Source organism: Coffea arabica, chromosome 3c (assembly GCF_036785885.1).
Source record: "Coffea arabica cultivar ET-39 chromosome 3c, Coffea Arabica ET-39 HiFi, whole genome shotgun sequence".
NCBI classification, from domain to species: Eukaryota; Viridiplantae; Streptophyta; class Magnoliopsida; order Gentianales; family Rubiaceae; genus Coffea; species Coffea arabica.
In genome coordinates, this window is record NC_092314.1 from 12,487,155 (window position 1) to 12,502,410 (window position 15,256).

Below are 15,256 nucleotides of genomic sequence, written 5' to 3' on the forward strand. Positions count from 1 at the left end.
CAATATGCCCATTGGATGTCTAATAGACCTGTCAGCCAATTGCAAGGAAATGTTAGTACGCTTCAACTCTTTCAACCCCAATTGCCTAGCCACAGTTAAAGGGATCAATGACACACTTGCACCAAGGTCACAAAGTGCTTTAGAAAATTCTACATTACCGATAGTGCAAGGAACTGTAAAACTCCCTGGATCTTTCAATTTGGGTGGCAATTTGTTTTGTATGATTGCACTACATTCTTCTGTTAATGCAATTGTCTCACTGTCTACCAACTTCCTTTTCTTGGTCATTATCTCCTTGAGAAACTTCGCGTACGAAGGAATCTGCAAAATAGCATCCACAAAAGGAATGTTAATATGTAATTGTTTAAAAATGTTGACAAATTTCTCAAATTCTTTGTCATTTCTTGAAGGCTTCAATCTTTGAGGGAATGGCACCGGCGGAGGAATTGGTGTTGCATCTTCCATTTGCAGTTCATTTTCCTCTATCTTTTCTTTCCCTTTTTCTTCCTTGCTTCCCTCTTTTAACTCACTCAATTTCTTATTCTCTCTTTTTTCAAACTCTCTTCCACTTCCAACTACTGGCGGCTCAACTAATTCCTTACCACTACGGAGGGTTATGGCCTTCACATGCTCCCTTGGGTTCACTTCAGTTTTGCTAGGTAAATCCCCTTGATTGCGATTATTAACCGCATTGGCAATTTGGCCTAATTGGACCTCAACATTCCTGTACATATTGGTGAGTTGGTCCATTCTTCCCTCAATTCTTTCAAACCGTTGAGTAGTGGCACTAGCTAACTTTTCAATTTTATCATTTGATGCATTGGCTAGCTTTTCGATTGCCAATTCCCAAGCTGGTTTGGACTCATGCAGTGGTTGCTTTTGTTGAAAACCTGGTGGATTAACTGGTCTTTGTTGGTTCCCTTGATCTTTCCATCCAAAATTCGGGTGATTACGCCATCCTGGATTATAAGTATTGGAGTATGGATTGTTTTGGGGTGGACGGTTGTAATTGTTGAGATATTGAACCTGTTCACTGCTAGAACACATAAAATCATCATGATCTCCGCCGCAAATGGTACAACTTGCAACAACTACTCCTTGATTAGAACTAGAACCAACTTGCCTATTAAGCATCTTAACCACATTATCCATTTTTGCACTTAACATATTCAAGGTATCTACTTCAAGCATACCTGCGGTTCTCCTTGAATTACCTCGTTCGTTTGCCCATTGGTAGTTGTTAGCAGCCATTTCTTCGATCAATTGCTGAGCTTCCTCAGCTGTCTTTCCCATTAAAGCTCCTCCCGCTGCTGCATCTACATGTGTCTTTGTTGGATAGGTGAGACCATTGTAAAATGTTTGGACTACTAGCCAATCGGGTAGACCATGATGAGGGCATCTTCTTTGCAATTCCCGATAACGCTCCCAAGCTTCATACAATGTCTCTCCTTCCTGTTGAGAGAAACTTGTTATATCCATTCTCAATTTAGCAGTTTTTCCAGGTGGAAAGAATTTATTAAGAAAAGCCTTAGCTAATTCATCCCAAGTAGTAAAAGTATTTGGAGGATGAGATTGTAGCCAAACCTTAGCCTTGTCCCTTAGTGAAAATGGAAACAATCGAAGTTTAATCGCATCTTCACTAACACCATTAAACTTAATTGTATCACAAATTTCAAGAAATGTTGACAAGTGAGAATTTGGATCCTCAGTAGCATTACCTCCATATTGAGATTGTTGTACCATTTGAATCAGTGATGGTTTTATCTCAAAGTTATTAGCGTTTACCGTTGGTCTTACAATGCTAGTTTGAGATCCTTGTGCTCCCGGTAAAGCAAAATCTCGCAGAATTCTCCTATTCGATTCATTTTCTGCCATTTCTTCCTCAAATTGTAATTCTATCAAGATATCTTCTATTGGCTGCCAAACCTCTTGTTCCTCTTGATGTGATGTATTCCTCCTTTGTCTGCGTAATGTTCTTTCAATTTCCGGATCGAAATGTACAACTCCTCGATTTGATCGGTGCATACACTACAAACAAAAACAAGAGAAAATTTTTATACTTTTAATTCAACAACTTGAATAAAGATAATGAAATTTATCTAAATTAATAGAGATGATGAGGCCCTAATATTGCCGCTCCCCGGCAACGGCGCCAAAAACTTGACGGGTATTTTTTTGTATCAATGCAAGTTTAATTCCGATTTTACACCCGTTGGACTGCAAGTATACAGGTCGCAATTGTAGTACAAGATGTGTATCGGGTCGATCCCACGAGGAGCAATTCAAACAATTACTAAGCCCTTATTTTCTCTATTATTTAGACTAACAATTAATTTGAGCAGAGAAAATCTAATGCTGTAATCTACAAATCTGGTATATAAATCTAGTTTAACAGATGCTGAATGCAATTAGAGAAATTTCACTTAAGGAAGATTCTAGGGATGTAGATTCCACTTATGGCATAAACAACACAAATGAATGGATTTACTTCTTGCTATTATTCTTGCTTAACCAGAGATTCATTTCCAAAGTTTCCAAGTCTCATTTTCATGATGAAATGGCCTAAAGCAATATAGATTTCCCTATTTTCATGGTGAAATACTACTACTACTCTGTTTTATTTCATGAAATGCTAAGTAATCCACCTAAGTGTATCTCTATTTTCATGAACATACAACTCAAGCTCTACTCATGTGTTTCCATTGTTATTACCAATTCTCATTGAACAATAACAACTATAACCAAACTATTGGTGATCAATCAATAGCAAGTAATCACAGCTACACAAGTAGACAAGTTAATACAAGATATAACAAGTGTAAATCACATTCAATTTATACTAATTAGCCATAAGTTTCATCTACTCCCTAGATGAAGAAAGTTAGCTACTCATGTATGATTCAACAATCAGAATCACAAGTTTATTGCTGCAAAACATCATACAGTACAAGTATAAGAAAGATAAAAGAAAGCTTAGCCAACTGAAGGTGAAGCTCTCTAATTCCTGCTATGCTCTTGCACAATCTGATTACAAGTGAAAAACTCCAAAGACAAAGTGCTTCTCCAAGAACTCCTAACTAGAGAGAAACTTAGATACAAGAAAGAAAACTAGCTACGTATGGTAATGCCAGGCTTCTCCCCTGCTTTCTGCATAAAATGTGGTCAAAATTCCATTCCTCTCACTTCATAATTTCCTCCACTCAGATTTTGTAAAAGAAGTCAAAGATATGATGTTTCTTTTTTGCCCACACTCATTTGGTCTTCTCTTTTGTTGCAGAAGCATGTGCCACCGATTTCTGTCCCTCAAAATAGTTGGAAAAGTTGTGAGAAAGGTAAAGAAAAACGGTTGTTGCACTTGCTGAGGAGAGAGACAGATCCGAGCCTCGGATCCGAGGGCTGAAAATGGATCCGAGCTCGGATCATGGGATCCGAGGACTTCCCATGATGGATCCGAGGTCGGATCGTCCTGACCTCGGATACACTCCGCCAGAAGTACAGACGAGGGGTCGGATCCCTCTTGTACACACGGATCCGACCTCGGATCCGTGTTGAGCATTTTTCCAGTTTTTCACTTCTTCCCTTTTTCTATATTTTTGCTCCCAATTTCTTGTGTACTTTGTCCTCTGGATGACCCTGACATTTCTTTCAACTTGTGCATGAATTTCATACATCAATTACCTTCACAATTTCACAAAATTAACGCATTAATCCACTCATTTATCAATTTCTGAACCCTTAAACAATATTTAAGCAATTATCACCAAAAGAGTTCAAATATGGCTTTAATCTTCTCAAAACATACCAAAAATTCATGCCAAATTCGTACAAAATGTACGTTAAATATTCACTTATCATTAAATCTTGTGTGTTGTTTGTCTTTTATACTTGTATCTTATTTGTCATTAAATTGTCGTGTACTTTATGTATCAATAGTTATTTATTCCATATTTGGATCCCAACAGTAAGTGTTCAAACCTTTTTTATTGCACTTTTCTCCCCACTCTTCCAAAAATGTGACCATAATATTGACATTTCACACACAATCGTTAGATTGAATGCTTTTGTCCAATTTTCAATTTAGTCAAAATCACAGGATATTATAGTATAAGTTTCCAAACTATAGGGAATTAAATTGAATAGTTGTTAAACCATATGGAGTTTTTTGGTATTTTACCCATTAATTACTGAAACGAGAGTATGATGCAAGGCTTACACAAGCGTTGATTTCTGCTGCTAAACTTAAATCCTTTTGCATCTTCTTCAATTGTCAAATCCTATAGAATAAAGGTTTCTGTTCCTAAACTTGTTTTTCCTTTACGTAATTGATGTTGCATTTAACGCCTTTCATTGATTTCGATGGTATCTTGGATATTGTCAGCTTCTTTGCATATTGTCACTTTCTAATGCGGTTTCAGCCTTTCTGGCAATTGGACTAATCTCTTCAGCTTATTGGCATCAATTGGTGGAGAAGTTCCAAAATAGGCTAACCTCTTTTTTTTTTAACTTCCCGGTTACCACCCGTTGCCATAACCCTTCCCACCTCCAACTGTCAAACTCAGGATTCAAATCATAAACCTGATAGCAGGGAGAGGGCTAGTTTAGTTATACTTGCATGGAAACAGATCTATCCGCAAACAGATATACATACATATATATATATATATATTATTTAACCCAAATTAATAATTAAAAAAGTGGTATCATATAGAAGTATGATATAGTAGATTTGTCTGCTTTCTATTATGCACATTGTTAGCTGTTAGTTAGCTTTGTGGTGCAGAAGTTTCGATCCCCTCTCGTGTAGGGGCACTTTCTCTCTCCAAAAAAGAGAGCAACTCTTCCTTTTGTGGGAGCTTTCAAAAGTTCCGACAGTCCCAAAAGATTCAATCTTTGTATCTTTCAGACAAGGTTTTAGCGTTAAATACATTGTTCTAAGTGCATTTCGGTCGGATCCCTTTCATAGTAATTGGAGCTGAAGAGTCTTTACTAAGAGCAAAATTCCTAGAATCGCTGTTTGAGATCGTGGAGACCCTTTCAAGCTGTACTACTATGAGGTAACAGATCTACCGGCTAAGACGAAGTTCCAAGGGAGTGGTTTTGTTTCCGACAGGTAAACTCACTGCCATTCTCTTTTCCTATCTTGTATGGTATAGTAGGTGCATTAGTGTTAGGTGCATATTGCTTTGTTTCTTTGTTGCCTACCATTCTAACATTTACCTAGAGAAAAGCATATTTTTTTTTCTTTTCCCTTAGTGGGTTCATCGGGTTTCCTTTGAGGTCAGTATGGGTGTGAGACTTATACTGGCAGTACCTCATTTAAGCCTAATGGCTGAAGACATTGTGGATATTCTGCAAAGTTTTAATCTCTCGAACAAGGAGCTGCAAGTCACAGAGATGGGGAGCGAGGAGCTAACTTTAGGTATCAAGGAGTGTCAAAGCAGTTTGTTAGGGAAAATAGTGGGGGAGAAGATAGCTAATTACACGGGTGTGAAGAACTTTGTCACAGCAGCATGGGGGTATCTAAGGGATTTGACTGTGGCTGAGTTGGGTCCAAATTTGTTCCAATTTATTGTACCAAAAGAAGAAGATAGGGATAAAATAGCTCAGGGAGGCCCGTGGATCTTGGATAACCAATTACTGGTTCTGAACAGATGGTATGAGGGGATTGAAGATGATGAAAAGGCCTTTAATTTAGCACCACTTTGGGTGCAAGTCTGGAATCTTCCAGTTCACTATATCTCAAAGGAGGTGGGGAAGAAAATAGGTTCTGTTTTTCACCTGGTAAGAGACGTCATTATACCACAAACTGGGGGAAAGGAAGGAAGGCACCTCAAGCTAGCTACATTAGTGGATATTACTCAACCTCTACTGCGAGGGACAACCATCAAAGTGGCAGGGGTAGCAAAATGGGTTCAGTTTAAATACGAGAGATGTCCGGACTTTTGCTATAGGTGTGGCAGAATAGGGCACAGTGAGAGATCTTGTGGAATGGGTGTGAGTGGGAGGGAAGGTAAAAGGGATAATCAATATGGGAATTGGATGAGGGCAGGGCATGCAAATGGGATGATGTCTGCTCAGAAAAAACATACAGGGGTGGTTTTTAACCCCTAAAGGAGCCACTGGAGTTATCAGAATGGGGAATGGATAGAGAAAGAATGTCCAGGGACACAAGTACATGATGGTTCCAGAGGAGCGGAAGAGGAGTGTGAGAGAGAGACAGTCCCGGAATTGGGAGGAAGCCAGGGGGATAAACAACCAACTGATCAGAGGGAGGTAGTGGTGGCAACAACCTCCAATTCAGTATCTGTTTCAAACATGGAGGGTGTTGAGGAAACTGAAGTTCTAATACCCAATTCTGGTGGGGATATAACCCACGTAGGGGAAGTAAAGGGTGGTAACGAACAGGGTGGGAGGACTTCTATGATGGTAGATAGCGATCTTGAGCATATACTGAGAGAGCAAGGGGTTCAGCAATTTCAACAACCAGCTTTGGAGGTGGCAAATAATGGCTTGTTACTTACACAGGTTGATCAGGTGAGCATGGCTACAAAGCAAAAGGGAATTAGGAAGCAGCTTCGAAGGGTTCAAAAGCCTTTAAGATCACCTAGCAATAGAAGACATGATCTAAAAGGAATTAGTATCAACCTGGGGAATATTAAATACCAAGGCAAGAGGAAAAGTACAGAAGTGGATGTGGCTATGGATAACGTTGAGGAGGAAGGACATGAGATGAAACGAAATAAACTAGGGGCTGAGGGGGAAGGGTCCATCCCTTATAGGACCCCAGGATCCAAATGAGAGTTCAGGTGTGGAATTGTCAAGGAGTGGGGAGCCCCTTGACAATTCCCCAGCTGAGAGAGGTTAATAACCTCTTCTCCCCAAGTATGGTGTTTCTAAGTGAGACCAAGAATAGAACAAAATACATGGAAAAAGTGAAAAACATTTTAAGATTTGATGAAATGGTCGTGGTGGAGGCAATGAATAAGGCAGGAGGATTGGCTCTTCTTTGGAAAGATGAGGTGAAAATTATAGAGGTTTTGAGGACTGCTTTTACCATAGAAGCGCATGTGGAGGACCCGGAAGTGAACATTAATTGGTGGTTTGTAGGCATCTATGCAAGTTGTGATGATCAGTTCAGAAAACAACAGTGGGAAGTTATAGAAAGGAGGAAGAGATTGTGGGGAGAAAAATGGATGATAGCAGGAGACTTTAATGATATTGTATCTAATGAAGAAAAATGGGGAGGAAATAGTCGACAGGAAAGCAACTTTCAAGACTTCAAGCAATTCATTAATGGGAATCAGTTGATGGATATTGGGTTTGTTGGACATCCTTGGACTTGGTGTAACAATTGGGATCAAGAAGGAGAAATCAAACAGAGACTGGATAGAGGTTTTTGTAGCTACTCCTGGTCCAAGGTGTATGAGAAAATTCAGTGTACTCATATTGACTCATATGCGTCTGATCACAGCATTCTTTTGTTCGATACTAAGATGAATCTTGGTAAGAGGAAGAAGAGATTCTACTTTGATAAGAGGTGGCTTAAAAGAGAGGATATAGGGGAGGTAATCAAGTCGGCTTGGGAGCAGGAAATGGATGGATCTAGGATGTTTCAAGTGGTTAAGAAGCTCAAAAACTGCCGAGTAGCTCTACTACAATGGAGGAATAACTTCCAAGCAAATGCAAGAGTGAAAACTGAGCAGATAAAAAACCAGTTGAGTGATCTGAAGTCTTCTCTAGGTAGCACCAGCAAGGATTGTAAGGATTCTCTAAAAAAACAGTTAAAGGAAGCCTACAAAGAGGAAGAGTTGTACTGGCTTCAAAAATCGCGGATACAATGGCTTAGGGAGGGTGACAAGAACACGAAATTTTTCCATGCCTCAGTACAAGGTAGGAGAAGGAGAAATAGACTGAACAAACTTCAGCGAGAGGATGGTACTTGGACTGAGAGTGAGCATGCAGTGAGCAAGGAGATTGCAGAATACTATAGGAATCTATTCAATAGTAATGACGTCGGGGACTTAACTGAGGTACTGGATGGTATACCGCATACTATCACTGATGAACTCAATGGAAATCTGATGAAACCAGTTTTGGAAGAAGAAATAAAAGCTGCAATTTTCTCTATGAACCCAGATAAATCTCCTGGGGTTGATGGTATGTCACCACTTTTTTTTCCAAAAATTCTGGACTACCATCAAGAAAGAAGTGGTAAATGCAATCCAAACCTTTTTTCATACAGGCCACCTCTTGAAAAGTGTTAACCATACGGTGATTACTCTCATCCCCAAAGTGCTTAATCCCACATCTTTGAATCAGTTAAGACCAATTAGTCTTTGCACTACCATATATAAAGTCATTGCTAAAATTCTTGCAAATAGGCTCAAAGGTGTTTTACATTGCTGCATTTGCAAAAACCAATCTACATTCATCCCCGGTAGGCAAATTATAGATAACATCTTAGTCTCTCATGAGTATTTGCATTATCTAAATAACAAGAGACAAGGTAAGGATGGGTTTATGGCAGTGAAGTTGGACATGTCCAAAGCCTACGACCGTGTGGAATGGAGTTTTCTTGAGGCCATTATGCAAAAGATGGGGTTTCAGTACAGATGGATAAACTGGATTATGGAGTGTGTAAGAAATGTATCTTACTCCTTCAATATTAATGGGGAGGTGAAAGAGTATGTGATACCCACAAGAGGTATTAGACAAGGGGATCCCCTATCTCCTTATCTGTTTCTCCTTTGCTCTGAAGGATTTTCCAACCTCATTCGGCAGGCTGCACAAACCAGAAAAATTTCTGGGATGAAGATAAGTAGACAGGGTCCTAGTATAACACACCTCTTCTTTGCAGACGACTCTTTGATCTTTTGCAAAGCAAATAAGGATCAGGCTACGGAATTAATGAGGGTGCTGCAGGTGTATGCCAAAGGGTCTGGACAACTGATAAATCTGGATAAGTCTTCTATACTATTCAGTAAGAATGTGAGGCTAAATCTGAAGCATGAGATTTGTCAAGTTATGGGGAATATGCAAAGTGTTACTCAAGGCAAGTATCTCGGATTACCAATGGTGGTATCAAGATCAAAGCAGCAGATTTTTGGCTTTGTCAAATCAAATATACAACAGAGAATGAGCAAGTGGAAAAACAGGTTCTTAAGTACAGCAGGTAAGGAAATTATGCTTAAGTCAGTAGCCTTAGCCATGCCGACGTATACCATGTCCTGTTTTAGGCTCCCATCCAGATTATGTAAGGAACTCAGCTCACTAATGTCAAACTACTGGTGGGGAGAGGCCAATGGAAAGAATAAGGTACACTGGTGCTCTTGGAGGAAGCTCACTCGGAGTAAGAACATGGGAGGATTAGGCTTCAAAGATTTGATGGCATTTAATGCAGCACTTCTAGGCAAGCAGGTTTGGAGACTGATAACGCAACCTAATCTCCTAGTCAGCCAAGTTTTGAAGGCTAAATATTTCCCAAGGACTTCCATATTTAGGTGCAAAGTCCCCAATACTGCATCTTGGATATGGAGGAACCTTATGGGAGCTAGAGAGTTGGTGGAACAAGGAACAAGAAGAAGGATTGGCAATGGAAACAACACCAATATCTGGGATGATTGCTGGATCCCGGGTAATATAAATGGGAAAGTCACGACCAGAAGACATATGGACAATGGACTTCAAAAAGTTCATGAGCTGATCTGCCAAAAGTCATGGAATACGAATCTGGTTTTCAAAAATTTCAATCGACAAGATGCTGAAAGGATTTTGGCCATACCAATAAGCTTACCAGGGAAGGAAGATAGTCATTTCTGGATATACGGGACAGATGGAAACTATACCGTTAATTCAGGGTATAAGCTATAGGTGCGGCAAGAAGGAAGTAAGCACAGCAGAAACCAGGTGGAGGGATCTACTAGTTGGGAGGATCAAACACAAAAGCTATGGAAGGAAGTGTGGAAATTGAAAGTGAAGCATAAACAGAAAATCTTCCTAAGGAAATGTCTCAATGATGCGCTTCTAGTGAGAGATCTTATACAAGGCAGAATCAAAGTTGGAGACCCCATTTGCAATAGATGTGGAGAAGATAGGGAAACATTAGAGCATACCCTTTTGAACTGCAGGGAGGCAAAACTGATATGGAAGCTAGCCCCTATCCAATGGGAAGGAATGATGGAGCAACAAGGGAATTTCCGCAACTGGTGGACATCAATCTCAGAAGCCAGGAATAGACCAGAAGGTGGGCAACATATTTCGTTGTCTGTCCATATTCTATGGCAGATATGGAAAGCTAGGAATGAGGAGGAATTTAATGGAAAAAAAAAAAACAGCCTTGGAAGACAATTCAGAAGGCGCATCAGGAATGGTTAGAAATGGTGGAATTAGATACTAAGGAATCTAGGATGAGCACAGACGAAACAATAGCTCTACAGCAACACAGTTCGCAGTCAGCTTCAGAATATGGGATACTAGAAGTACGGATTGGGGTAACATCAGATATATCCAACCACGCCTTTGGCATTGGAATCAGCCTGAATCAAGGAGATCAAGGACCACACCGAGGATGGGCGCTACGAGCAAGAAGTTCAGGATCAATTCTGGTGGATGAAGCAATTGCACTGAAGCTGGCAATGTGTAAGACAGCCACAACGCAAGCCAGGGAAGTGCAATTGCAAGTGCAAAACCCACAAATCCTTAACAATATTCGCACAAACAGGGTAAGTGAGATTAGATTAGCGACTGTTGTGGATGACATTCTTCAATTAAGCCAATTGTTTCATATGTGCTCCTTTTGCCTAGTTAGAAAAGATAAGACTCAATTAAGCTACAAGCTTAGCATTCATGCCTTGGGCATTATTTTTGATGAGGAACATTGGTTTCCTTAGTGGTAAATATGCCGCTTGTAAAGTTCAATCGAGCCCTTGCTCGCACTTGTATATCATTTGTCAAGCAATACAATCAATTATCGTTTCGAAAAAAAAAAATATAGAAGTATGATATATAAAAGCACCCACGAATGGTTCAATATGCATCCAGAAACTACAAATCTAACTTCTATGAAAAGCATTAGGGACATATCCGTCAAAAGATGGAAGCTTAACCAATAGTGCTTATTAAGAATTTAAAGAAATGACGCCAAGCTAAGTTTGGCAATCAGCAATTGTTACAGAAGTAACCTCTATAAAAGAAAAAATAAGCCGAGTTAGAACAGATGTATTTTCTAGTCTGTTCTTTAAAGGCACAAAAAATAAAAGAAAAAATAAGCACACAAAATAGATTCAAACATTGTTAACAACTCTAGAATTACGTCAATTTTCGCCCAAAAATTTTAATCTTTTGCAGACAATTAAACACTGATCGCACCTCTTATTTTATTCTTGAAGGGCACATTATAGAAAAATTTCAAAAAAAATTAAAAATTTTAGTTCCTGAATACAACCATTTTATTGTTATTGTTATTATTATTATTTGTTATAGTGTACAACTTTACAATATTATAATCGAAATCCACATTGGTATTTTATGTACAAACGAATTACATAAGACTAATAATCCTCATAAATGGTGGGAACAACACAACGCTTCCGGGGCTAAAAAAATGGCTAGTAGAATCCAAGAAGCGTAGCCTCTTTGTTTTCCAGCAGTTTCTTGGTGCGTTCTTTAATAAATTTCTCACATTAATTATAAATTTGATTAAAAAGTTTCCCAAAAAAAAGGCTAATTTTATTTGGAGTTGAGACGAGTTCATACATCTACCAATCAGTAACTTTTTTTTATTCTTCCAACAATTTTTTTTTATTTTACATACATTGCATCACAACAAATACAACTTCTCGAATAATCTACAATCCAGTAACACTCATTGCTTCTGTAACACCTGCACAAGAACCAGCTCTGTGACTTGATTATATGGAATTTCTTCTTGAAGTAACTCTTATTTTCGCTTGAGAAAGACAGCGTAACTAGCATCTTTAATGTACCTCTCATCAGACAGTATAGGATTCTCGATATATTTTTCTCTATGACGTTCGAGGAAGATATCAATTACTCCTTCACCAAAATGTTCCTTGATGAGTTCCCCAAGGACAGCTCTCAAGTGAAGGATACAGGCATCAACGTCAAGCAGAACCCATTTGTTTGCGATGGAAGAGACAAGCTTCTCTATTTTCTTAATCTCAAACAATCCATTCACCTCAATCAGTGTTTTCAGCTCAGATGGTGATGGATAATAAAAAGGCAAGTTAAATGAATCCACCATTTCTTGAGTGATGATTCCCTGCAAGGATACTATGGTGTCAACTTTCAAGCATGTTACTACTAAATTAAAAGATGGAAAACTGATTTTGTGAAAGTTGATGCAATTGGACTGCTTCCTTACCATTTGGGCCATGTCCAGGAAACAGGATCCCAGAATGTTAAAATTTTCGCCTAAACTAGACTCACATATCTTGATATCATCAGGGAATGCAACTGCTACAATCATCATTAGTCCTCCAGGAACAAGCTCTTGTGCTCTGGCTCTTAGGAACAAATCAAAATCTTTTCCAAACTGAGTTGAATATGCATCTTCAACTTCTCTAGCAGCTCCAGTATAATGAATTCTGCCCTTGTTCCAAGCAGGGGAGTTTTTATCCGTCACTTCTACTGGGATCTTGGAGAGCCAGTGAAGCGCGGTGGAGCAGTGTGCAAAGTGTAGTCTGGAACGAGGAAGTAGGCGCCCATAAAAAGAACCCGGTACACCTGTTGCAAAGTACCGTACTGTAGCAGGAAGGTTTCTGAAGAGTGTGTTGAAGTCATTACTGACATGATCGTTGAAGAAGACGTGGAATTCTGGCATCTCTGCTTCCATTCGTAGGGATTTGTATTTGTTTTCAACAGCTTCGATGATGTTATGTACTGCGTGGAACGTGTTAGGACCAGCAGAACATCCAAAATCTGCAACTGAAATGAATTACTGGAAGGATTAATAGAGTGCAGATGGTTTTCAGGATGAAGATGTTGGTCAATCAGTTCAGTCATCATTTTCTTAGCTGAATCCAGTGATTCTTTCTGCATCAAGTTAAAAATTTACACGTTATGTTCCCCTGTTTTTGTATCCAAGAGAATTAAGCAAGTAAATTTGACTGTTACATAGCAGATTAGTACCTGATAATTGGAATTTCGAGCATAGCTGTATGGACCATCACCACCTACCATGGGATATGTAGAATTGTCGAATATCTCTTGAGCCATATTCATGCTCCTGTTGATCAGCCTGAAGCCTTTTGGTGGTTGTTTAATTTCTGGGAAATGACAATTTCTTTATGAGAATTTAGTGAAAGAATTAAGAACTTATAGTTTTCTTATATTGATGTCACTTGTTTTTGTGCATGCATAATTTTTTTAAAAAAATAAGGGTAATATATACTTTGCCATCCTACAGTTTAGCAATTTTTCACATAATTCTTCTATAGTTTCAAAAATTATACATAACCCACTTATAGTTTAGATTAAAATATCAAAGCGACAAAAATAATTCTCTATAATGGAATTCGATGAAATGTCAAGATTACTCGTGTTCATAAGCTAAAATGACTAAAGTGACTAAAATATATAAATATAATATGCATGACACTTTAACTCCTTATGATTTTGTGTTTGACTACATTACTCCCTCATGATTTAGTCCTTTATCACATAATCTCTTTATAGTTTTTAAAATATATACATAACCCCTGTGGTTAATAAATAATTTTCAACTTTGCATAAGAGTACTTTCGAAATATTAGTTGATTTCGTTATGAAATGTAAATTCCATCATTTTGATACTTTAATCCAAAATTTTTGAAATTCTGAGAAAGTTACGTGAAAAAGCGTTAAACTGTAGGTGATAAAGTGTAATTTATCCAAAAATAAAGTTAGAACAGATGATAATTGAATTATCCCGGTGTCTGTTGGGCATGGTCCAACTTCATTGGGTTGCCCAAACACAATTAAAGCTCATCATTTATTGTCTTGGTCAAAGTTTTACTTGTCCATGGTTCCAATCAATTGAGTGGCGACAGCCGCGGGTCGCGCTCTTGAAACTGGAAAGTATCAGCAGCCACTTTCTGAGGAACCAAGAGAGTGAAAAAGTGAGACTCGGAGAAAATGCTAGAGAAGGAAGCAAATTCCTTGAACTTCAAGACCTTAATTGGATAGTCAAATAGAGCATGATTGGAATGAAATTTTAGTCACGCGATCCACTTATTATGTTCCACCCATCTATTAATTCTAATGTTGAATTTCCTCTTCAATTGGTAACATCTTTCTGATCTCATTTCTTAAAAATTTGTAATTTTTTAGAGATGTATTGTAGTAGATCCACTTGATTGATATGGTTGATGTTGTTGTTATTCGAATGCTCTGAATAGACTTGTGTCTCCTATTATTATTATAGTGAACATTTTTTACTAAACTAGATTCCATAGTTTTTTTCAATTTGGGTTTTTCACATTAAAAGTCTTGACATATTGTGCCTTTTACTAATCCATATTTTACTATTATTGTTGATATCATTCCTTAGTGATTTGGTTTGTTCCTATTTTAATTGATACTTGGAAAAAAAGTAATTTATTTTAGATTAATTCTAATATTGTGTGCCTATACCTGTACCTCATTTCCAACATAGTGGTATTAAAATGGCCAGGTTGGACTATATATTTGTACTAATTAAATGAATGACTCGGAAAATGATAGTATGATAAAATTGAATGAAATTAATTATTCGACATGAAAATCTAGAATAGAAGATTACTAGTATTGTTGAGATTTGTTTGAAACTAATCTACGGGATAAAGTTAAGTCAAGCAATATGAGTGATTTTCCATATTTTACTAATTTCTAATTTGATTTTCCATATTTTACTAGTTCATGATTATTTATATATTCTCTATATTTTTATTTCAAGATGATTGTGTTCATTTTAGAGATGATTATTTTGCATCATTACATAACTGGCCAGTATTTAATTGTTCTAAATAATTTACTGCTATCTAGAACTTCAAATCTGTAATTGTTTGATAGTTTTAATACTTGTGATGAGTGATTTTCATTTGATTGTGGAATAACTGTTTTTAGGAGTGTTTTTGAAATATTTTATTATAACAGTGTATATAAAAAACTTTTACTGTATATGTTTTTTGTGGTATTTAGGGAGGGGATTTTGGAATATATTTTGGGATAACTTTTAAAATTAAAAAATTTTAAGGGCACTTTTTAAAGCTAATACTAC

At 37.8% G+C, this 15,256-nt stretch overlaps 1 non-coding gene and 1 pseudogene across 1 annotated transcript; one reads left to right on the plus strand and one right to left on the minus strand.

The window, feature by feature from the left end:
- The first annotated feature begins 1,381 nt into the window (after nt 1-1,381).
- Nucleotides 1,382-1,488, plus strand: LOC113736132 (small nucleolar RNA R71). Its single transcript, XR_003459623.1, has one exon. It is a non-coding gene; the product is annotated as a small nucleolar RNA R71 (small nucleolar RNA).
- A 10,450-nt stretch (nt 1,489-11,938) lies between these two features.
- LOC113735585 (loganic acid O-methyltransferase-like) lies at nt 11,939-13,236 on the minus strand (annotated as a pseudogene).
- Between the last annotated feature and the right edge of the window lie 2,020 nt (nt 13,237-15,256).